Below are 25,407 nucleotides of genomic sequence, written 5' to 3' on the forward strand. Positions count from 1 at the left end.
TCATAGTGAGTAAGAAGAGACAGTCTTCTTGTACTTAAGTCGGCATTGTGCCTTTTGTATTTCATTCCGATGCAATTTCTGTGTTACATCGTCAATAAGAACGTCAGAGGGATACAGTAAACCTGAAGTGAGGCATCGGAATCTATAACTAGTGTCACAGGAATGGTTCAAAACATAGACTGTGGGATGAGTCAGTCTTCTTATAGTTAAGTCGGCATTGTGCCTTTTGTATTTAATTCCGATGCACTTTTCTGTGTTTCATCGTCAATAAGAAGGTCCAAGGGATACAGTTAACCTCAAGCGAAGCATCGGAATCTATAACTAGTGTCACAGGAATGGTTCCAAACATAGTCTGTAAGAAGAGTCAGTCTTCTTGTACTTAAGTCGGCATTGTGCCTTTTCTATTTAATTCCGATGCAATTTCTGTGTTTCATCGTCAATAAGAAGGTCAGAGGATACAGTAAACCTGAAGTGAAGCATCGGAACCTATAACTAGTGTCACAGGAATGGTTCCAAACATTGTATGGAAGAAGAGTCAGTCTTCTTGTACTTTATGTGCCTTTTCTAATTAATTCCGATGCAATTTCTGTGTTTCATCGTCAATAAGAAGAACCAAGGGATACAGTAAACCTGAAGTGAAGCATCGGAATCTATAACTAGAGTCACAGGAATGGTTCAAAACATAGTGAGTAAGAAGAGTCAGTCTTCTTGTACTTAAGTCAGCATTGTGCCTTTTGTATTTAATTCCGATGCACTTTTCTGTGTTTCATCGTCATAAGAAGGTCCCAAGGGATACAGTTAACCTCAAGCGAAGCATCGGAATCTATAACTAGTGTCACAGGAATGGTTCCAAACATAGTCTGTAAGAAGAGTCAGTCTTCTTGTACTTAAGTCGGCATTGTGCCTTTTCTATTTAATTCCGATGCAATTTCTGTGTTTCATCGTCAATAAGAAGGTCAGAGGGATACAGTAAACCTGAAGTGAAGCATCGGAACCTATAACTAGTGTCACAGGAATGGTTCCAAACATTGTATGGAAGAAGAGTCAGTCTTCTTTTACTTAAGTCGGCATTGTGCCTTTCTATTTAATTCCGATGCAATTTTTGTGTTTCATCGTCAATAAGAAGATCCAAGGGATACAGTAAACCTGAAGTGAAGCATCGGAATCTATAACTAGTGTCACAGGAATGTTCAAAACATAGTGAGTAAGAGGGGTCAGTCTTCTTGTACTTAAGTCGGCATTGTGCCTTTTGTATTTAATTCCGATGCAATTTCTGTGTTTCATCGTCAATAAGAACGTCAGAGGGATACAGTAAACCTGACGTGAATCATCGGAATCTATAACTAGTGTCACAGCGATGGTTCAACACATAGTTAGTAAGAAGAGTCAGTTTTCTTGTACTTAAGTCGGCATTGTGCCTTTTGTATTTAATTCCGATGCAATTTCTGTGTTTCATCGTCAATAAGAACGTCAGAGGGATACAGTAAACCTGAAGTGAGGCATCTGAATCTATAACTAGTGTCACAGAATGGTTCAAAACATAGACAGTAGGATGAGTCAGTCTTCTTATAGTTAAGTCGGCATTATGCCTTTTGTATTTAATTCCGATGCACTTTTCTGTGTTTCATCGTCAATAAGAAGGTCCAAGGGATACAGTTAACCTCAAGCGAAGCATCGGAATCTATAACTAGTGTCACAGGAATGGTTCCAAACATAGTCTGTAAGAAGAGTCAGTCTTCTTGTACTTAAGTCGACATTGTGCCTTTTCTATTTAATTCCGATGCAATTTCTGTGTTTCATCGTCAATAAGAAGGTCAGAGGGATACATTAAACCTGAAGCGAAGCATCGGAATCTATAACTAGAATCACAGGAATGGTTCAAAACATGGACAGTAGTAAGAGTCAGTCTTCTTATAGTTAAGTCGGCATTGTGCCTTTTGTATTTAATTCCGATGCACTTTTCTGTGTTTCTTCGTCAATAAGAAGGTCCAAGGGATACAGTAAGCCTGAGTGAAGCATCGGAATCTATAACTAGGTTCACAGGAATGGTTCAAAACATAGACAGTAAGAAGAGTCAGTCTTCTTGTACTTAAGTCGGCATTGTTCCTTTTGTATTTCATTCCGATGCAATTTCTGTATTTCATCGTCAATAAGAAGGTCAGAGGGATACAGTAGACCTGAAGCGAAGCATCGGAATCTTTAACTAGTGTCACAGGAATGGTTCAAATCAGAGACAGTAGGAAGAGTCAGTCTTCTTGAACTTAAGTCGGCATTGTACATTTTGTATTTAATTCCGATGCAATTTCTGTGTTCATCGTCAATAAGAAGGTCCAAGAGATACAGTAAACCTGAAGTGAAGCATCGGAATGTATAACTAGTGTCACAGGAATGGTTTAAATCATAGACAGTAGGGAAGAGTCAGTCTTCTTGTACCTAAGTCGGCATTGTGTCTTTTCTATTTAATTCCGATGCAATTTCTGTGTTTCATCGTCAATAAGAAGGTCAGAGGGATACAGTAAACCTGAAGCGAAGCATCGGAATCTATAACTAGTGTCAAGGAATGGTTCCAAACATAGTCAGTAAGAAGAGTCAGTCTCTTGTACTTAAGTCGGCATTGTTCCGTTTCTATTTAATTCCGATGCATTTTCTGTGTTTCATAGTCAGTAAGAAGGTCAGAGGGATACAGTAAACCTGAAGTGAAGCATCGGAATCTATAACTAGTGTCACAGGAATGGTTCCAAACATAGTCAGTAAGATGAGTCGGTCTTCTATACTTAAGACGGCATTGTGCCTTTTTCATTTAATTCCGATGCAATTTCTGTATTTCATCGTAAATAAGAAGGTCCAAGGATACAGTAAACCTGAAGTGAATCATCGGAATCTATTACTAGTGTCACAGGAATTGTTCAATACGTAGAGAGTAAGAAGTGTCAGTCTCCTTGTAGCTAAGTCGGCATTGTGCCTTTTCTACTTAATTCCGATGCAATTTCTGTGTTTCATCGTCAATAAGAAGATCACAGGAATACAGTAAACCTGAAGTGAAGAATCGGAATCTATAACTAGTTTCACAGGAATGGTTAAAACATAGAAAGTAGGAAAGGTCAGTCTTCTTGTACTTAAGTCGGCATTGTGCCATTTGTATTTAATTCCGATGCAATTTCTGTGTTTCATCGTCATAAGAAGGTCAGAGGGATACAGTAAACCTGAAGTTGAGGCATCGGAATCTATAACTAGTGTCACAGGAATGGTTCAAAACATAGACAGTAAGAGAGTCAGTCTTCTTGTACTTAAGTCGGCATTGTGCCTTTTGTATTTAATTCCGATGCAATGTCTGTGTTTCATCGTCAATAAGAAGGTCAGAGGGATACAGTAAACCTGAAGTGAAGCATCAGAATCTGTAACTAGTGTCACAGGAATGGTTCAAAACAGAGACTGTAGGAAGAGTCAGCCTTCTTGTGCTTAAGTCGGCATTGTGCCTTTTGTATTTAATTCCGATGCACTTTCCTGTGTTTCATCGTCAATAAGAAGGTCCAAGGGATGCAGTAAACCTGAAGTGTAGCATCGGAATCTATAACTAGTGTCATGGAATGGTTCCAAACATAGTCACTAAGAAGAGTCAGTCTTCTTGTACTTAAGTCGGCATTGTGCCCATTCAATTTAATTCCAATGCAATTACTGTGTTTCATCGTCAATAAGAAGGTCACAGGAATACAGCAAAACTGAAACTGAAGCGAAGCACCGGAATCTCTAACTAGTGTCACAGGAATGGTTCAAAACATAGTCAGTAAGAAGAGTCGGTCTTCTTGTACTTAAGTCGGCATTGTGCTTTTTGTATTTACTTCCGATGCAGTATCTGTGTTTCATCGTCAATAAGAAGGTCGAAGGGATACAGTAAACCTGAAGTGAAGCATCGGAATCTGTAACTAGCGTCACAGGAATGGTTCAAAGCATAGACAGTAAGAAGAGTCTGTCTTCTTGTACTTAAGTCGGCATTGCGCCATTTCTATTTAACTCCGATGAAATTTCTGTGTTTCATCGTCAATAAGAAGGTCCAAGAGATACAGTAAACGTGAAGTGAAGCATCGGAATGTATAACTAGTGTCACAGGAATAGTTTAAATCCTAGACAGTAGGAAGAGTCAGTCTTCTTGTACTTAAGTCGGCATTGTGTCTTTTCTATTTAATTCCGATGCAATTTCTGTGTTTCATCGTCAATAAGAATGTCAGAGGGATACAGTAAACCTGAAGCGAAGCATCGGAATCTATAACTAGTGTCACCGGAATGGTTCCATAGTCAGTAAGAAGAGTCAGTCTTCTTGTACTTAAGTCGGCATTGTTCCGTTTCTATTTAATTCCGATGCATTTTCTGTGTTTCATAGTTAGTAAGAAGGTCAGAGGGATACAGTAAACCTGAAGTGAAGCATCGGAATCTATAACTAGTGTCACAGGAATGGTTCCAAACATAGTCAGTAAGATGAGTCGGTCTTCTTATACTTAAGACGGCATTGTGCCTTTTCCATTTAATTCCGATGCACTTTCTGTGTTTCATCGTAAATAAGAAGGTCCAAGGGATACAGTAAACCTGAAGTGAATCATCGGAATCTATTACTAGTGTCACAGGAATGGTTCAATACGTAGAGAGTAAGAAGTGTCAGTGTCCTTGTAGCTAAGTCGGCATTGTGCCTTTTCTATTTAATTCCGATGCAATTTCTGTGTTTCATCGTCAATAAGAAGATCACAGGAATACAGTAAACCTGAAGTGAAGAATCGGAATCTATAACTAGTTTTACAGGTATGGTTAAAACATAGAAAGTAGGAAAAGTCAGTCTTCTTGAACTTAAGTCGGCATTGTGCCTTTTGTATTTCATTCCGATGCAATTTCTGTGTTTCATCGTCAATAAGAAGGTCAGAGGGATACAGTAGACCTGAAGTGAGGCATCGGAATCTATAACTAGTGTCACAGGAATGGTTCAAAACATAGACAGTAAGAAGAGTCAGTCTTCTTGTACTTAAGTCGGCATTGTGCCTATTGTATTTAATTCCGATGCAATGTCTGTGTTTCGTCGTCAATAAGAAGGTCAGAGGGATACAGTAAACCTGAAGTGAAGCATCAGAATCTGTAACAAGTGTCACAGGAATGGTTCAAAACTGAGACTGTAGGAGGAGTCAGCCTTCTTGTCCTTAAGTTGGCATTGTGCCTTTTCTATTTAATTCCGATGCACTTTCTAAGTTTCATCGCCAATAAGAAGGTATAAGGGATACAGTTAACCTGAAATGAAGCCTCGGATTCTATAACTAGTGTCACAGAAATGGTTCAAAACATGGACAGTAGGAAGAGTCAGTCTTCTTGTACTTAAGTCGGCATTGTGCCTTTTGTATTTAATACCGATGCACTTTTCTGTGTTTCATCGTCAATAAGAAGGTCCAAGGGATACGGTAAACCTGAAGTGTAGCATCGGAATCTATAACTAGTGTCACAGGAATGGTTCAAAACATATACAGTAAGAAGAGTCAGTCTTCTTGTACTTAAGTCGGCATTGTGCCCTTTTCAATTTAATTCCGATGCAATTACTGTGTTTCATCGTCAATAAGAAGGTCAGAGGGATACAGCAAACCTGAAGTGATGCACCGGAATCTATAACTAGTGTCACAGGAATGGTTCAAAACATAGTCAGTAAGTAGAGTCAGTCTTCTTGTACATAAGTCGGCATTGTGCCTTTTGCATTTATTTCCAATGCAGTATCTGTGTTTCATCGTCAATAAGAAGGTGCAAGGGATACAGTAAACCTGAAGTGAAGCACCGGAATCTTTAACTAGCGTCACAGGAATGGTTCAAAACATAGACAGTAAGAAGAGTCTGTCTTCTTGTACTTAAGTCGGCATTGTGCCATTTCTATTTAATTCCGATGAAAATTCTGTGTTTCATCGTCAATAAGAAGGTCCAAGAGATACAGTAAACGTGAAGTGAAGCATCGGAATGTATAACTAGTGTCACAGGAATGGTTTAAATCATAGACAGTAGGAAGTGTCAGTCTTCTTGTACTTAAGTCGGCATTGTGTCTTTTCTATTTAATTCCGATGCAATTTCTGTGTTTCATCGTCAATAAGAAGGTCAGAGGGATACAGTAAACCTGAAGCGAAGCATCGGAATCTATAACTAGTGTCACCGGAATGGTTCCAAACATAGTCAGTAAAAAGAGTCAGTCTTCTTGTACTTAAGTCGGCATTGTTCCGTTTCTATTTAAATCCGATGCTTTTTCTGTGTTTCATAGTCAGTAAGAAGGTCAGAGGGATACAGTAAACCTGAAGTGAAGCATCGGAATCTATAACTAGTGTCACAGGAATGGTTCCAAACATAGTCAGTAAGATGAGTCGGTCTTCTTATACTTAAGACGGCATTGTGCCTTTTCCATTTAATTCCGATGCACTTTCTGTGTTTCATCGTAAATAAGAAGGTCCAAGGGATACAGTAAACCTGAAGTGAATCATCGGAATCTATTACTAGTGTCACAGGAATGGTTCAATACGTAGAGAGTAAGAAGTGTCAGTGTCCTTGTAGCTAAGTCGGCATTGTGCCTATTGTATTTAATTCCGATGCAATGTCTGTGTTTCGTCGTCAATAAGAAGGTCAGAGGGATACAGTAAACCTGAAGTGAAGCATCAGAATCTGTAACAAGTGTCACAGGAATGGTTCAAAACTGAGACTGTAGGAAGAGTCAGCCTTCTTGTACTTAAGTTGGCATTGTGCCTTTTCTATTTAATTCCGATGCACTTTCTAAGTTTCATCGTCAATAAAAAGGTATAAGGGATACAGTTAACCTGAAATGAAGCCTCGGATTCTATAACTAGTGTCGCAGAAATGGTTCAAAACATGGACAGTAGGAAGAGTCAGTCTTCTTGTACTTAAGTCGGCATTGTGCCTTTTGTATTTAATACCGATGCACTTTTCTGTGTTTCATCGTCAATTAGAAGGTCCAAGGGATACAGTAAACCTGAAGTGTAGCATCGGAATCTATAACTAGTGTCACAGGAATGGTTCAAATCATATACAGTAAGAAGAGACAGTCTTCTTGTACTTAAGTCGGCATTGTGCCCTTTTCAATTTAATTCCGATGCAATTACTGTGTTTCATCGTCAATAAGAAGGTCAGAGGGATACAGCAAACCTGAAGTGAAGCACCGGAATCTCTAACTAGTGTCACAGGAATGGTTCAAAACATAAGTCGGCATTGTGCCTTTTGCATTTATTTCCAATGCAGTATCTGTGTTTCATCGTCAATAAGAAGGTCCAAGGGATTCAGTAAACCTGAAGTGAAGCATCGGAATCTGTAACTAGCGTCACAGGAATGGTTCAAAACATAGACAGTAAGAAGAGTCTGTCTTCTTGTACTTAAGTCGGCATTGTGCCTTTTCTATTTAATTCCGATGCAATTTCTGTGTTTCATCGTCAATAAGAACGTCAGAGGGATACAGTAAACCTGAAGTGAATCATCGGAATCTATGACTAGTGTCACAGGAATGGTTCAAAGCATAGTGAGTAAGAAGAGTCAGTCTTCTTGTACTTAAGTCGGCATTGTGCCTTTTGTATTTAATTCCGATGCCATTTCTGTGTTTCATCGTCAATAAGAACGTCAGAGGGATACAGTAAACCTGAAGTGAGGCATCGGAATCTATAACTAGTGTCACAGGAATGGTTCAAAACATAGGCAGTAGGATGAGTCAGTCTTCTTATACTTAAGTCGGCATTGTGCCTTTTGTATTTAATTCCGATGAACTTTTCTGTGTTTCATCGTCAACAAGAAGGTCCAAGGGATACAGTTAACCTCAAGCGAAGCATCGGAATCTATAACTAGTGTCACAGGAATGGTTCCAAACATAGTCTGTAAGAAGAGTCAGTCTTTTTGTCCTTAAGTCGGCATTGTGCCTATTCTATTTAATTCTGATGCAATTTCTGTGTTTCATCGTCAATAAGAAAGTCAGAGGGATACAGTAAACCTGAAGTGAAGCATCGGAACCTATAACTAGTGTCACTGGAATGGTTCCAAACATTGTATGGAAGAAGAGTCAGTCTTCTTGTACTTAAGTCGGCATTGTGCCTTTTCTATTTAATTCCGATGCAATTTTTGTGTTTCATCGTCAATAAGAAGAACCAAGGGATACAGTAAACCTGAAGTGAATCATAGGAATCTATAACTAGTATCACAGGAATGGTTCAAAACATAGTGAGTAAGAGGAGTCATTCTTCTTGTACTTAAGTCGGCATTGTGCCTTTTGTATTTAATTCCGATGCAATTTCTGTGTTTCATCGTCAATAAGAACGTCAGAGGGATACAGTTAACCTGAAGTGAATCATCGGAATCTATAACTAGTGTCACAGGAATGGTTCAAAACATAGTGAGAAAGAAGAGTCAGTCTTCTTGTACTTAAGTCGGCATTGTGCCTTTTGTATTTAATTCCGATGCAATTTCTGTGTTTCATCGTCAATAAGAACGTCAGAGGCATACAGTAAACCTGAAGTGAGGCATCGGAATCTATAACTAGTGTCACAGGAATGGTTCAAAACATAGACAGTAGGATGAGTCAGTCTTCTTATAGTTAAGTCGGCATTGTGCCTTTTGTATTTAATTCCGATGCACTTTTCTGTGTTTCATCGTCAATAAGAAGGTCCAAGGGATACAGTTAACCTCAAGCGAAGCATCGGAATCTATAACTAGTGTCACAGGAATGGTTCCAAACATAGTCTGTAAGAAGAGTCAGTCTTCTTGTACTTAAGTCGGCATTGTGCCTTTTCTATTTAATTCCGATGCAATTTCTGTGTTTCATCGTCAATAAGAAGGTCAGAGGGATACATTAAACCTGAAGTGAACCATCGGAATCTATAACTAGAGTCACAGGAATGGTTCGAAACATGGACAGTAGTAAGAGTCAGTCTTCTTGTAGTTAAGTCGGCACTGTGCCTTTTGTATTTAATTCCGATGCACTTTTCTGTGTTTCATCGTCAATAAGAAGGTCCAAGAGATACAGTAAGCCTGAAGTGAAGCATCGGAATCTGTAACTAGTGTCACAGGAATGGTTCAAATCAGAGACAGTAGGAAGAGTCAGTCTTCTTGAACTTAAGTCGGCATAGTACATTTTGTATTTAATTACGATGCAATTTCTGTGTTTCATCGTCAATAAGAAGGTCCAAGAGATACAGTAAACCTTAAGTGAAGCATCGGAATGTATAACTAGTGTCACAGGAATGGTTTAAATCATAGACAGTAGGAAGAATCAGTCTTCTTGTACTTAAGTCGGGATTGTGTCTTTTCTATTTAATTCCGATGCAATTTCTGTGTTTCATCGTCAATAAGAAGGTCAGAGGGATACAGTAAACCTGAAGCGAAGCATCGGAATCTATAACTAGTGTCACAGGAATGGTTCCAAACTTAGTCAGTAAGAAGAGTCAGTCTTCTTGTACTTAAGTCGGCATTGATCCGTTTCTATTTAATTCCGATGCATTTTCTGTGTTTCATAGTCAGTAAGACGGTCAGAGGGATACAGTAAACCTGAAGTGAAGCATCGGAATCTATAACTAGTGTCACAGGAATGGTTCCAAACATAGTCAGTAAGATGAGTCGGTCTTCTTATACTTAAGACGGCATTGTGCCTTTTCCATTTAATTCCGATGCAATTTCTGTATTTCATCGTAAATAAGAAGGTCCAAGGGATACAGTAAACCTGAAGTGAATCATCGGAATCTATTACTAGTGACACAGGAATGGTTCAATACGTAGAGAGTAAGAAGTGTCAGTCTCCTTGTAGCTAAGTCGGCATTGTGCCATTTCTATTTAATTCCGATGCAATTTCTGTATTTCATCGTCAATAAGAAGATCACAGGAATACAGTAAACCTGAAGTGATGCACCGGAATCTATAACTAGTGTCACAGGAATGGTTCAAAACATAGTCAGTAAGTAGAGTCAGTCTTCTTGTACATAAGTCGGCATTGTGCCTTTTGCATTTATTTCCAATGCAGTATCTGTGTTTCATCGTCAATAAGAAGGTCCAAGGGATACAGTAAACCTGAAGTGAAGCACCGGAATCTGTAACTAGCGTCACAGGAATGGTTCAAAACATAGACAGTAAGAAGAGTCTGTCTTCTTGTACTTAAGTCGGCATTGTGCCATTTCTATTTAATTCCGATGAAATTTCTGTGTTTCATCGTCAATAAGAAGGTCCAAGAGATACAGTAAACGTGAAGTGAAGCATCGGAATGTATAACTAGTGTCACAGGAATGGTTTAAATCATAGACAGTAGGAAGTGTCAGTCTTCTTGTACTTAAGTCGGCATTGTGTCTTTTCTATTTAATTCCGATGCAATTTCTGTGTTTCATCGTCAATAAGAAGGTCAGAGGGATACAGTAAACCTGAAGCGAAGCATCGGAATCTATAACTAGTGTCACCGGAATGGTTCCAAACATAGTCAGTAAGAAGAGTCAGTCTTCTTGTACTTAAGTCGGCATTGTTCCGTTTCTATTTAATTCCGATGCTTTTTCTGTGTTTCATAGTCATTAAGAAGGTCAGAGGGATACAGTAAACCTGAAGTGAAGCATCGGAATCTATAACTAGTGTCACAGGAATGGTTCCAAACATAGTCAGTAAGATGAGTCGGTCTTCTTATACTTAAGACGGCATTGTGCCTTTTCCATTTAATTCCGATGCACTTTCTGTGTTTCATCGTAAATAAGAAGGTCCAAGGGATACAGTAAACCTGAAGTGAATCATCGGAATCTATTACTAGTGTCACAGGAATGGTTCAATACGTAGAGAGTAAGAAGTGTCAGTGTCCTTGTAGCTAAGTCGGCATTGTGCCTACTGTATTTAATTCCGATGCAATGTCTGTGTTTCGTCGTCAATAAGAAGGTCAGAGGGATACAGTAAACCTGAAGTGAAGCATCAGAATCTGTAACAAGTGTCACAGGAATGGTTCAAAACTGAGACTGTAGGAAGAGTCAGCCTTCTTGTACTTAAGTTGGCATTGTGCCTTTTCTATTTAATTCCGATGCACTTTCTAAGTTTCATCGTCAATAAAAAGGTATAAGGGATACAGTTAACCTGAAATGAAGCCTCGGATTCTATAACTAGTGTCGCAGAAATGGTTCAAAACATGGACAGTAGGAAGAGTCAGTCTTCTTGTACTTAAGTCGGCATTGTGCCTTTTGTATTTAATACCGATGCACTTTTCTGTGTTTCATCGTCAATTAGAAGGTCCAAGGGATACAGTAAACCTGAAGTGTAGCATCGGAATCTATAACTAGTGTCACAGGAATGGTTCAAATCATATACAGTAAGAAGAGACAGTCTTCTTGTACTTAAGTCGGCATTGTGCCCTTTTCAATTTAATTCCGATGCAATTACTGTGTTTCATCGTCAATAAGAAGGTCAGAGGGATACAGCAAACCTGAAGTGAAGCACCGGAATCTCTAACTAGTGTCACAGGAATGGTTCAAAACATAAGTCGGCATTGTGCCTTTTGCATTTATTTCCAATGCAGTATCTGTGTTTCATCGTCAATAAGAAGGTCCAAGGGATTCAGTAAACCTGAAGTGAAGCATCGGAATCTGTAACTAGCGTCACAGGAATGGTTCAAAACATAGACAGTAAGAAGAGTCTGTCTTCTTGTACTTAAGTCGGCATTGTGCCTTTTCTATTTAATTCCGATGCAATTTCTGTGTTTCATCGTCAATAAGAACGTCAGAGGGATACAGTAAACCTGAAGTGAATCATCGGAATCTATGACTAGTGTCACAGGAATGGTTCAAAGCATAGTGAGTAAGAAGAGTCAGTCTTCTTGTACTTAAGTCGGCATTGTGCCTTTTGTATTTAATTCCGATGCCATTTCTGTGTTTCATCGCCAATAAGAACGTCAGAGGGATACAGTAAACCTGAAGTGAGGCATCGGAATCTATAACTAGTGTCACAGGAATGGTTCAAAACATAGACAGTAGGATGAGTCAGTCTTCTTATACTTAAGTCGGCATTGTGCCTTTTGTATTTAATTCCGATGAACTTTTCTGTGTTTCATCGTCAATAAGAAGGTCCAAGGGATACAGTTAACCTCAAGCGAAGCATCGGAATCTATAACTAGTGTCACAGGAATGGTTCCAAACATAGTCTGTAAGAAGAGTCAGTCTTCTTGTCCTTAAGTCGGCATTGTGCCTATTCTATTTAATTCTGATGCAATTTCTGTGTTTCATCGTCAATAAGAAAGTCAGAGGGATACAGTAAACCTGAAGTGAAGCATCGGAACCTATAACTAGTGTCACTGGAATGGTTCCAAACATTGTATGGAAGAAGAGTCAGTCTTCTTGTACTTAAGTCGGCATTGTGCCTTTTCTATTTAATTCCGATGCAATTTTTGTGTTTCATCGTCAATAAGAAGAACCAAGGGATACAGTAAACCTGAAGTGAATCATAGGAATCTATAACTAGTATCACAGGAATGGTTCAAAACATAGTGAGTAAGAGGAGTCATTCTTCTTGTACTTAAGTCGGCATTGTGCCTTTTGTATTTAATTCCGATGCAATTTCTGTGTTTCATCGTCAATAAGAACGTCAGAGGGATACAGTTAACCTGAAGTGAATCATCGGAATCTATAACTAGTGTCACAGGAATGGTTCAAAACATAGTGAGAAAGAAGAGTCAGTCTTCTTGTACTTAAGTCGGCATCGTGCCTTTTGTATTTAATTCCGATGCAATTTCTGTGTTTCATCGTCAATAAGAACGTCAGAGGCATACAGTAAACCTGAAGTGAGGCATCGGAATCTATAACTAGTGTCACAGGAATGGTTCAAAACATAGACAGTAGGATGAGTCAGTCTTCTTATAGTTAAGTCGGCATTGTGCCTTTTGTATTTAATTCCGATGCACTTTTCTGTGTTTCATCGTCAATAAGAAGGTCCAAGGGATACAGTTAACCTCAAGCGAAGCATCGGAATCTATAACTAGTGTCACAGGAATGGTTCCAAACATAGTCTGTAAGAAGAGTCAGTCTTCTTGTACTTAAGTCGGCATTGTGCCTTTTCTATTTAATTCCGATGCAATTTCTGTGTTTCATCGTCAATAAGAAGGTCAGAGGGATACATTAAACCTGAAGTGAACCATCGGAATCTATAACTAGAGTCACAGGAATGGTTCGAAACATGGACAGTAGTAAGAGTCAGTCTTCTTGTAGTTAAGTCGGCACTGTGCCTTTTGTATTTAATTCCGATGCACTTTTCTGTGTTTCATCGTCAATAAGAAGGTCCAAGAGATACAGTAAGCCTGAAGTGAAGCATCGGAATCTGTAACTAGTGTCACAGGAATGGTTCAAATCAGAGACAGTAGGAAGAGTCAGTCTTCTTGAACTTAAGTCGGCATAGTACATTTTGTATTTAATTCCGATGCAATTTCTGTGTTTCATCGTCAATAAGAAGGTCCAAGAGATACAGTAAACCTTAAGTGAAGCATCGGAATGTATAACTAGTGTCACAGGAATGGTTTAAATCATAGACAGTAGGAAGAATCAGTCTTCTTGTACTTAAGTCGGGATTGTGTCTTTTCTATTTAATTCCGATGCAATTTCTGTGTTTCATCGTCAATAAGAAGGTCAGAGGGATACAGTAAACCTGAAGCGAAGCATCGGAATCTATAACTAGTGTCACAGGAATGGTTCCAAACTTAGTCAGTAAGAAGAGTCAGTCTTCTTGTACTTAAGTCGGCATTGTTCCGTTTCTATTTAATTCCGATGCATTTTCTGTGTTTCATAGTCAGTAAGACGGTCAGAGGGATACAGTAAACCTGAAGTGAAGCATCGGAATCTATAACTAGTGTCACAGGAATGGTTCCAAACATAGTCAGTAAGATGAGTCGGTCTTCTTATACTTAAGACGGCATTGTGCCTTTTCCATTTAATTCCGATGCAATTTCTGTATTTCATCGTAAATAAGAAGGTCCAAGGGATACAGTAAACCTGAAGTGAATCATCGGAATCTATTACTAGTGACACAGGAATGGTTCAGCACGTAGAGAGTAAGAAGTGTCAGTCTCCTTGTAGCTAAGTCGGCATTGTGCCATTTCTATTTAATTCCGATGCAATTTCTGTATTTCATCGTCAATAAGAAGATCACAGGAATACAGTAAACCTGAAGTGATGCACCGGAATCTATAACTAGTGTCACAGGAATGGTTCAAAACATAGTCAGTAAGTAGAGTCAGTCTTCTTGTACATAAGTCGGCATTGTGCCTTTTGCATTTATTTCCAATGCAGTATCTGTGTTTCATCGTCAATAAGAAGGTCCAAGGGATACAGTAAACCTGAAGTGAAGCACCGGAATCTGTAACTAGCGTCACAGGAATGGTTCAAAACATAGACAGTAAGAAGAGTCTGTCTTCTTGTACTTAAGTCGGCATTGTGCCATTTCTATTTAATTCCGATGAAATTTCTGTGTTTCATCGTCAATAAGAAGGTCCAAGAGATACAGTAAACGTGAAGTGAAGCATCGGTATGTATAACTAGTGTCACAGGAATGGTTTAAATCATAGACAGTAGGAAGTGTCAGTCTTCTTGTACTTAAGTCGGCATTGTGTCTTTTCTATTTAATTCCGATGCAATTTCTGTGTTTCATCGTCAATAAGAAGGTCAGAGGGATACAGTAAACCTGAAGCGAAGCATCGGAATCTATAACTAGTGTCACCGGAATGGTTCCAAACATAGTCAGTAAGAAGAGTCAGTCTTCTTGTACTTAAGTCGGCATTGTTCCGTTTCTATTTAATTCCGATGCTTTTTCTGTGTTTCATAGTCATTAAGAAGGTCAGAGGGATACAGTAAACCTGAAGTGAAGCATCGGAATCTATAACTAGTGTCACAGGAATGGTTCCAAACATAGTCAGTAAGATGAGTCGGTCTTCTTATACTTAAGACGGCATTGTGCCTTTTCCATTTAATTCCGATGCACTTTCTGTGTTTCATCGTAAATAAGAAGGTCCAAGGGATACAGTAAACCTGAAGTGAATCATCGGAATCTATTACTAGTGTCACAGGAATGGTTCAATACGTAGAGAGTAAGAAGTGTCAGTGTCCTTGTAGCTAAGTCGGCATTGTGCCTATTGTATTTAATTCCGATGCAATGTCTGTGTTTCGTCGTCAATAAGAAGGTCAGAGGGATACAGTAAACCTGAAGTGAAGCATCAGAATCTGTAACAAGTGTCACAGGAATGGTTCAAAACTGAGACTGTAGGAAGAGTCAGCCTTCTTGTACTTAAGTTGGCATTGTGCCTTTTCTATTTAATTCCGATGCACTTTCTAAGTTTCATCGTCAATAAAAAGGTATAAGGGATACAGTTAACCTGAAATGAAGCCTCGGATTCTATAACTAGTGTCGCAGAAATGGTTCAAAACATGGACAGTAGGAAGAGTCAGTCTTCTTGTACTTAAGTCGGCATTGTGCCTTTTGTATTTAATACCGATGCACTTTTCTGTGTTTCATCGTCAATTAGAAGGTCCAAGGGATACAGTAAACCTGAAGTGTAGCATCGGAATCTATAACTAGTGTCACAGGAATGGTTCAAATCATATACAGTAAGAAGAGACAGTCTTCTTGTACTTAAGTCGGCATTGTGCCCTTTTCAATTTAATTCCGATGCAATTACTGTGTTTCATCGTCAATAAGAAGGTCAGAGGGATACAGCAAACCTGAAGTGAAGCACCGGAATCTCTAACTAGTGTCACAGGAATGGTTCAAAACATAAGTCGGCATTGTGCCTTTTGCATTTATTTCCAATGCAGTATCTGTGTTTCATCGTCAATAAGAAGGTCCAAGGGATTCAGTAAACCTGAAGTGAAGCATCGGAATCTGTAACTAGCGTCACAGGAATGGTTCAAAACATAGACAGTAAGAAGAGTCTGTCTTCTTGTACTTAAGTCGGCATTGTGCCTTTTCTATTTAATTCCGATGCAATTTCTGTGTTTCATCGTCAATAAGAACGTCAGGGGGATACAGTAAACCTGAAGTGAATCATCGGAATCTATGACTAGTGTCACAGGAATGGTTCAAAGCATAGTGAGTAAGAAGAGTCAGTCTTCTTGTACTTAAGTCGGCATTGTGCCTTTTGTATTTAATTCCGATGCCATTTCTGTGTTTCATCGTCAATAAGAACGTCAGAGGGATACAGTAAACCTGAAGTGAGGCATCGGAATCTATAACTAGTGTCACAGGAATGGTTCAAAACATAGACAGTAGGATGAGTCAGTCTTCTTATACTTAAGTCGGCATTGTGCCTTTTGTATTTAATTCCGATGAACTTTTCTGTGTTTCATCGTCAATAAGAAGGTCCAAGGGTTACAGTTAACCTCAAGCGAAGCATCGGAATCTATAACTAGTGTCACAGGAATGGTTCCAAACATAGTCTGTAAGAAGAGTCAGTCTTCTTGTCCTTAAGTCGGCATTGTGCCTATTCTATTTAATTCTGATGCAATTTCTGTGTTTCATCGTCAATAAGAAAGTCAGAGGGATACAGTAAACCTGAAGTGAAGCATCGGAACCTATAACTAGTGTCACTGGAATGGTTCCAAACATTGTATGGAAGAAGAGTCAGTCTTCTTGTACTTAAGTCGGCATTGTGCCTTTTCTATTTAATTCCGATGCAATTTTTGTGTTTCATCGTCAATAAGAAGAACCAAGGGATACAGTAAACCTGACGTGAATCATAGGAATCTATAACTAGTATCACAGGAATGGTTCAAAACATAGTGAGTAAGAGGAGTCATTCTTCTTGTACTTAAGTCGGCATTGTGCCTTTTGTATTTAATTCCGATGCAATTTCTGTGTTTCATCGTCAATAAGAACGTCAGAGGGATACAGTTAACCTGAAGTGAATCATCGGAATCTATAACTAGTGTCACAGGAATGGTTCAAAACATAGTGAGAAAGAAGAGTCAGTCTTCTTGTACTTAAGTCGGCATTGTGCCTTTTGTATTTAATTCCGATGCAATTTCTGTGTTTCATCGTCAATAAGAACGTCAGAGGCATACAGTAAACCTGAAGTGAGGCATCGGAATCTATAACTAGTGTCACAGGAATGGTTCAAAACATAGACAGTAGGATGAGTCAGTCTTCTTATAGTTAAGTCGGCATTGTGCCTTTTGTATTTAATTCCGATGCACTTTTCTGTGTTTCATCGTCAATAAGAAGGTCCAAGGGATACAGTTAACCTCAAGCGAAGCATCGGAATCTATAACTAGTGTCACAGGAATGGTTCCAAACATAGTCTGTAAGAAGAGTCAGTCTTCTTGTACTTAAGTCGGCATTGTGCCTTTTCTATTTAATTCCGATGCAATTTCTGTGTTTCATCGTCAATAAGAAGGTCAGAGGGATACATTAAACCTGAAGTGAACCATCGGAATCTGTAACTAGAGTCACAGGAATGGTTCGAAACATGGACAGTAGTAAGAGTCAGTCTTCCTGTAGTTAAGTCGGCATTGTGCCTTTTGTATTTAATTCCGATGCACTTTTCTGTGTTTCATCGTCAATAAGAAGGTCCAAGAGATACAGTAAGCCTGAAGTGAAGCATCGGAATCTGTAACTAGTGTCACAGGAATGGTTCAAATCAGAGACAGTAGGAAGAGTCAGTCTTCTTGAACTTAAGTCGGCATAGTACATTTTGTATTTAATTCCGATGCAATTTCTGTGTTTCATCGTCAATAAGAAGGTCCAAGAGATACAGTAAACCTTAAGTGAAGCATCGGAATGTATAACTAGTGTCACAGGAATGGTTTAAATCATAGACAGTGGGAATAATCAGTCTTCTTGTACTTAAGTCGGCATTGTGTCTTTTCTATTTAATTCCGATGCAATTTCTGTGTTTCATCGTCAATAAGAAGGTCAGAGGGATACAGTAAACCTGAAGCGAAGCATCGGAATCTATAACTAGTGTCACAGGAATGGTTCCAAACTTAGTCAGTAAGAAGAGTCAGTCTTCTTGTACTTAAGTCGGCATTGTTCCGTTTCTATTTAATTCCGATGCATTTTCTGTGTTTCATAGTCAGTAAGACGGTCAGAGGGATACAGTAAACCTGAAGTGAAGCATCGGAATCTATAACTAGTGTCACAGGAATGGTTCCAAACATAGTCAGTAAGATGAGTCGGTCTTCTTATACTTAAGACGGCATTGTGCCTTTTCCATTTAATTCCGATGCAATTTCTGTATTTCATCGTAAATAAGAAGGTCCAAGGGAAACAGTAAACCTGAAGTGAATCATCGGAATCTATTACTAGTGACACAGGAATGGTTCAATACGTAGAGAGTAAGAAGTGTCAGTCTCCTTGTAGCTAAGTCGGCATTGTGCCATTTCTATTTAATTCCGATGCAATTTCTGTATTTCATCGTCAATAAGAAGATCACAGGAATACAGTAAACCTGAAGTGAAGAATCGTAACCTATAACTAGTTTTACAGGAATGGTTAAAACATAGAGAGTAGGAAAGGTCAGTCTTCTTGTACTTAAGTCGGCATTGTGCCTTTTGTAATTAATTCCGATGCAATTTCTCTGTTTCATCGTCAATACGAACGTCAGAGGGATACAGTAAACCTGAAGTGAGGCATCGGAATCTATAACTAGTGTCACAGGAATGGTTCAAAACATAGACAGTAGGATGAGTCAGTCTTCTTATAGTTAAGTCGGCATTGTGCCTTTTGTATTTAATTCCGATGCACTTTCCTGTGTTTCATCGTCAATAAGAAGGTCCAAGGGATACAGTTAACCTCAAGCGAAGCATCGGAATCTATAACTAGTGTCACAGGAATGGTTCCAAACATAGTCTGTAAGAAGAGTCAGTCTTCTTGTACTTAAGTCGGCATTGTGCCTTTTCTATTTAATTCCGATGCAATTTCTGTGTTTCATCGTCAATAAGAAGGTCAGAGGGATACATTAAACCTGAAGTGAAGCATCGGAATCTATAACTAGAGTCCCAGGAATGGTTCAAAACATGGACAGTAGTAAGAGTCAGTCTTCTTATAGTTAAGTCGGCATTGTGCCTTTTGTATTTAATTCCGATGCACTTTTCTGTGTTTCATCGTCAATAAGAAGGTCCAAGAGATACAGTAAGCCTGAAGTGAAGCATCGGAAGCTATAACTAGGTTCACAGGAATGGTTCAAAACATAGACAGTAAGAAGAGTCAGTCTTATTGTACTTAAGTCGGCATTGTTCCTTTTGTATTTAATTCCGATGCAATTTCTGTATTTCATCGTCAATAAGAAGGTCAGAGGGATACAGTAAACCTGAAGTGATGCATCGGAATCTGTAACTAGTGTCACAGGAATGGTTCAAATCAGAGACAGTAGGATGAGTCAGTCTTCTTGAACTTAAGTCGGCATTGTACATTTTGTATTTAATTCCGATGCAATTTCTGCGTTTCATCGTCAATAAGAAGGTCCAAGAGATACAGTAAACCTGAAGTGAAGCATCGGAATGTATAACTAGTGTCACAGGAATGGTTTAAATCATAGACAGTAGGAAGAATCAGTCTTCTTGTACTTAAGTCGGCATTGTGTCTTTTCTATTTAATTCCGATGCAATTTCTGTGTTTCATCGTCAATAAGTAGGTCAGAGGGATACAGTAAACCTGAAGCGAAGCATCGGAATCTATAACTAGTGTCACAGGAATGGTTCCAAACATAGTCAGTAAGAAGAGTCAGTCCTCTTGTACTTAAGTCGGCATTGTTCCGTTTCTATTTAATTCCGATGCATTTTCTGTGTTTCATAGTCAGTAAGAAGGTCAGAGGGATACAGTAAACCTGAAGTGAAGCATCGGAATCTATAACTAGTGTCACAGGAATGGTTCCAAACATAGTCAGTAAGATGAGTCGGTCTTCTTATACTTAAGACGGCATTGTGCCTTTTCCATTTAATTCCGATGCAATTTCTGTATTTCATCGTAAATAAGAAGGTCCAAGGGATACAGTAAACCTGAAGTGAACCATCGGAATCTATTACTAGTGTCACAGGAATGGTTCAATACGTAGAGAGTAAGAAGTGTCAGTCTCCTTGTAGCTAAGTCGGCATTGTGCCTTTTCTATTTAATTCCGATGCAATTTCAGTGTTTCATCGTCAGTAAGAAGATCACAGGAATACAGTAAACCTGAAGTGAAGAATCGGAATCTATAACTAGTTTTACAGGAATGGTTAAAACATAGAAAGTAGGAAAGGTCAGTCTTCTTGTACTTAAGTCGGCATTGTGCCTTTTGTATTTAATTCCGATGCAATTTCTGTGTTTCATCGTCAATAAGAAGGTCAGAGGGATACAGTAAACCTGAAGTGAGGCATCGGAATCTATAACTAGTGTCACAGGAATGGTTCAAACATAGACAGTAAGAAGAGTCAGTCTTCTTGTACTTAAGTCGGCATTGTGCCTTTTGTATTTAATTCCGATGCAATGTCTGTGTTTCATCTTCAATAAGAAGGTCAGAGGGATACAGTAAACCTGAAGTGAAGCATCAGAATCTGTAACTAGTGTCACAGGAATGGTTCAAAACTGAGACTGTAGGAAGAGTCAGCCTTCTTGTACTTAAGTCGGCATTGTGCCTTTTGTATTTAATTCCGATGCACTTTCCTGTGTTTCATCGTAAATAAGAAGGTCCAAGGGATACAGTAAACCTGAAGTGAATCATCGGAATCTATTACTAGTGTCACAGGAATGGTTCAATACGTAGAGAGTAAGAAGTGTCAGTCTCCTTGTAGCTAAGTCGGCATTGTGCCTTTTCTATTTAATTCCGATGCAATTTCAGTGTTTCATCGTCAGTAAGAAGATCACAGGAATACAGTAAACCTGAAGTGAAGAATCGGAATCTATAACTAGTTTTACAGGAATGGTTAAAACATAGAAAGTAGGAAAGGTCAGTCTTCTTGTACTTAAGTCGGCATTGTGCCTTTTGTATTTAATTCCGATGCAATTTCTGTGTTTCATCGTCAATAAGAAGGTCAGAGGGATACAGTAAACCTGAAGTGAGGCATCGGAATCTATAACTAGTGTCACAGGAATGGTTCAAACATAGACAGTAAGAAGAGTCAGTCTTCTTGTACTTAAGTCGGCATTGTGCCTTTTGTATTTAATTCCGATGCAATGTCTGTGTTTCATCTTCAATAAGAAGGTCAGAGGGATACAGTAAACCTGAAGTGAAGCATCAGAATCTGTAACTAGTGTCATAGGAATGGTTCAAAACTGAGACTGTAGCAAGAGTCAGCCTTCTTGTACTTAAGTTGGCATTGTGCCTTTTCTATTTAATTCCGATGCACTTTCTAAGTTTCATCGTCAATAAGAAGGTATAAGGGATACAGTAAACCTGAAATGAAGCCTCGGATTCTATAACTAGTGTCACAGAAATGGTTCAAAAGATGGACAGTAGGAAGAGTCAGTCTTCTTGTACTTAAGTCGGCATTGTGCCTTTTGTATTTAATTCCGATACACTTTTCTGTGTTTCATCGTCAATAAGAAGGTCCAAGAGATACAGAAAACCTGAAGTGTAGCATCGGAATCTATAACTAGTGTCACAGGAATGGTTCAAATCATAAACAGTAAGAAGAGTCAGTCTTCTTGTACTTAAGTCGGCATTGTGCCCTTTTCAATTTAATTCCGATGCAATAACTGAGTTTCATCTTCAATAAGAAGGTCAGAGGGATACAGCAAACCTGAAGTGAAGCACCGGAATCTCTAACTAGTGTCACAGGAATGGTTCAAAACATAGTCAGTAAGAAGAGTCAGTCTTCTTGTACTCAAGTAGGCATTGTGCCTTTTGTATTTACTTCCAATGCAGTATCTGTGTTTCATCGTCAATAAGAAGGTCCATGGGATTCAGTAAACCTGAAGTGAAGCATCCTAATCTGTAACTAGCGTCACAGGAATGGTTCAAAACATAGACAGTAAGAAGAGTCTGTCCTCTTGTACTTAAGTCGGCATTGTGCCTTTTCTACTTAATTCCAATGCAATTTCTGTGTTTCATCGTCAATAAGAACGTCAGAGGGATACAGTAAACCTGAAGTGAACCATCGGAATCTATAACTAGTGTCACAGGAATGGTTCAAAACATAGTGAGTAAGAAGAGTCAGTCTTCTTGTACTTAAGTCGGCATTGTGCCTTTTGTATTTAATTCCGATGCCATTTCTGTGTTTCATCGTCAATAAGAACGTCGGAGGGATACAGTAAACCTGAAGTGAGGCATGGGAATCTATAACTAGTGTCACAGGAATGGTTCAAAACATAGACAGTAGGATGAGTCAGTCTTCTTATAGTTAAGTCGGCATTGTGCCGTTTGTAATTAATTCCGTTGAACTTTTCTGTGTTTCATCGTCAATAAGAAGGTCCAAGGGATACAGTTAACCTCAAGCGAAGCATCGGAATCTATAACTAGTGTCACAGGAATGGTTCCAAACATAGTCTGTAAGAAGAGTCAGTCTTCTTGTACTTAAGTCGGCATTGTGCCTTTTCTATTTAATTCCGATGCAATTTCTGTGTTTCATCGTCAGTAAGAAGATCACAGGAATACAGTAAACCTGAAGTGAAGAATCGGAATCTATAACTAGTTTTTCAGGAATGGATAAAACATAGCAAGTAGGAAAGGTCAGTCTTCTTGTACTTAAGTCGGCATTGTGCCTTTTGTATTTAATTCCGATGCAATTTCTGTGTTTCATCGTCAATAAGAAGGTCAGAGGGATGCAGTAAACCTGAAGTGAGGCATCGGAATCTACAACTAGTGTCACAGGAATGGTTCAAAACATAGACAGCAAGAAGAGTCGGTCTTCTTGTACTTAAGTCGGCATTGTGCCTTTTGTATTTAATTCCGATGCAATGTCTGTGTTTCATCGTCAATAAGAAGGTCAGAGGGATACAGTAAACCTGAAGTGAAGCATCAGAATCTGTAACTAGTGTCACAGGAATGGTTCAAAACTGAGACTGTAGGAAGAGTCAGCCTTCTTGTACTTAAGTCGGCATTGTGCCTTTTGTATTTCATTCCGATGCACTTTCCTGTGTTTCATCGTCAATAAGAAGGTCCAAGGGATACAGTAAACCTGAAGTGTAGCATCGGAATCTATAACTAGTGTCATGGAATGGTTCCAAACATAGTCAGTAAGAAGAGTCAGTCTTCTTGTACTGAAGTCGGCATTGTGCCCATTTCAATTTAATTCCGATGCAATTACTGTGTTTCATCGACAATAAGAAGGTCAGAGGAATACAGCAAACCTGAAGTGAAGCACCGGAATCTCTAACTAGTGTCACAGGAATGGTTCAAACATAGTCAGTAAGAAGAGTCGGTCTTCTTGTACTTAAGTCGGCATTGTGCCTTTTGTATTTAATTCCGATGCAATTTCTGTGTTTCATCGTCAATAAGAAGGTCAGAGGGATACAGTAAACCTGAAGTGAGGAATCGGAATCTATAACTAGTGTCACAGGAATGGTTCAAAACATAGACAGTAAGAAGAGTCAGACTTTTTGTACTTAAGTCGGCATTGTGCCTGTTGTATTTAATTCCGATGCAATGTCTGGGTTTCGTCGTCAATAAGAAGGTCAGAGGGATACAGTAAACCTGAAGTGAAGCATCAGAATCTGTAACAAGTGTCACACGAATGGTTCAAACCTGAGACTGTAGCAAGAGTCAGCCTTCTTGTACTTAAGTTGGCATTGTGCCTTTTCTATTTAATTCCGATGCACTTTCTAAGTTTCATCGTCAATAAAAAGGTATAAGGGATACAGTAAACCTGAAATGAAGCCTCGGATTCTATAACTAGTGTCACAGAAATGGTTCAAAACATGGATAGTTGGAAGAGTCAGTCTTCTTGTACTTAAGTCGGCATTGTGCCTTTTGTATTTAATTCCGATACACTTTTCTGTGTTTCATCGTCAATAAGAAGGTCCAAGGGATACAGTAAACCTGAAGTGTAGCATCGGAATCTATAACTAGTGTCACAGGAATGGTTCAAATCATATACAGTAAGAAGAGTCAGTCTTCTTGTACTTAAGTCGGCATTGTGCCCTTTTCAATTTAATTCCGATGCAATTACTGTGTTTCATCTTCAATAAGAAGGTCAGAGGGATCCAGCAAACCTGAAGTGAAGCACCGGAATCTCTAACTAGTGTCACAGGAATGGTTCAAAACATAGTCAGTAAGAAGAGTCAGTCTTCTTGTACTTAAGTCGGCATTGTGCCTTTTGTATTTACTTCCAATGCAGTATCTGTGTTTCATCGTCAATAAGAAGGTCCAAGGGATTCAGTAAACCTGAAGTGAAGCATCGGAATCTGTAACTAGCGTCACAGGAATGGTTCAAAACATAGACAGTAAGAAAAGTCTGTCTTCTTGTACTTAAGTCGGCACTGTGCCTTTTCTATTTAACTCCGATGCAATTTCTGTGTTTCATCGTCAATAAGAACGTCAGAGGGATACAGTAAACCTGAAGTGAATCATCGGAATCTATAACTAGTGTCACAGGAATGGTTCAAAACATAGTGAGTGAGAAGAGTCAGTCTTCTTGTACTTAAGTCGGCATTGTGCCTTTTGTATTTAATTCCGATGCCATTTCTGTGTTTCATCGTCAATAAGAACGTCAGAGGGATACAGTAAACCTGAAGTGAGGCATGGGAATCTATAACTAGTGTCACAGGAACGGTTTCAAAACATAGACAGTAGGATGAGTCAGTCTTCTTATAGTTAAGTCGGCATTGTGCCGTTTGTATTTAACTCCGTTGAACTTTTCTGTGTTTCATCGTCAATAAGAAGGTCCAAGGGATACAGTTAACCTCAAGCGAAGCATCGGAATCTATAACTAGTGTCACAGGAATGGTTCGAAACATAGTCTGTAAGAAGAGTCAGTCTTCTTGTACTTAAGTCGGCATTGTGCCTTTTCTATTTAATTCCGATGGAATTTCTGTGTTTCATCGTCAATAAGAAGGTCAGAGGTATACAGTAAACCTGAAGTGAAGCATCGGAACCTATAACTAGTGTCACTGGAATGGTTCCAAACATTGTATGGAAGAAGAGTCAGTCTTCTTGTACTTAAGTCAGCATTGTGCCATTTCTATTTAATTCCGATGCAATTCTTGTGTTTCATCGTCAATAAGAAGATCCAAGGGATACAGTAAACCTGAAGTGAATCATCGGAATCTATAACTAGTATCACAGGAATGGTTCAAAACATAGTGAGTAAGAGGAGTCAGTCTTCTTGTACTTAAGTCGGCATTGTGCCTTTTGTATTTAATTCCGATGCAATTTCTGTGTTTCATCGTCAATAAGAACGTCAGAGGGATACAGTAAACCTGAAGTGAGGCATCGGAATCTATAAGTAGTGTCACAGGAATGGTTCAAAACATAGACAGTAGGATGAGTCAGTCTTCTTATAGTTAAGT

Source organism: Schistocerca piceifrons, unplaced genomic scaffold (assembly GCF_021461385.2).
Source record: "Schistocerca piceifrons isolate TAMUIC-IGC-003096 unplaced genomic scaffold, iqSchPice1.1 HiC_scaffold_1544, whole genome shotgun sequence".
Taxonomy (NCBI): domain Eukaryota; kingdom Metazoa; phylum Arthropoda; class Insecta; order Orthoptera; family Acrididae; genus Schistocerca; species Schistocerca piceifrons.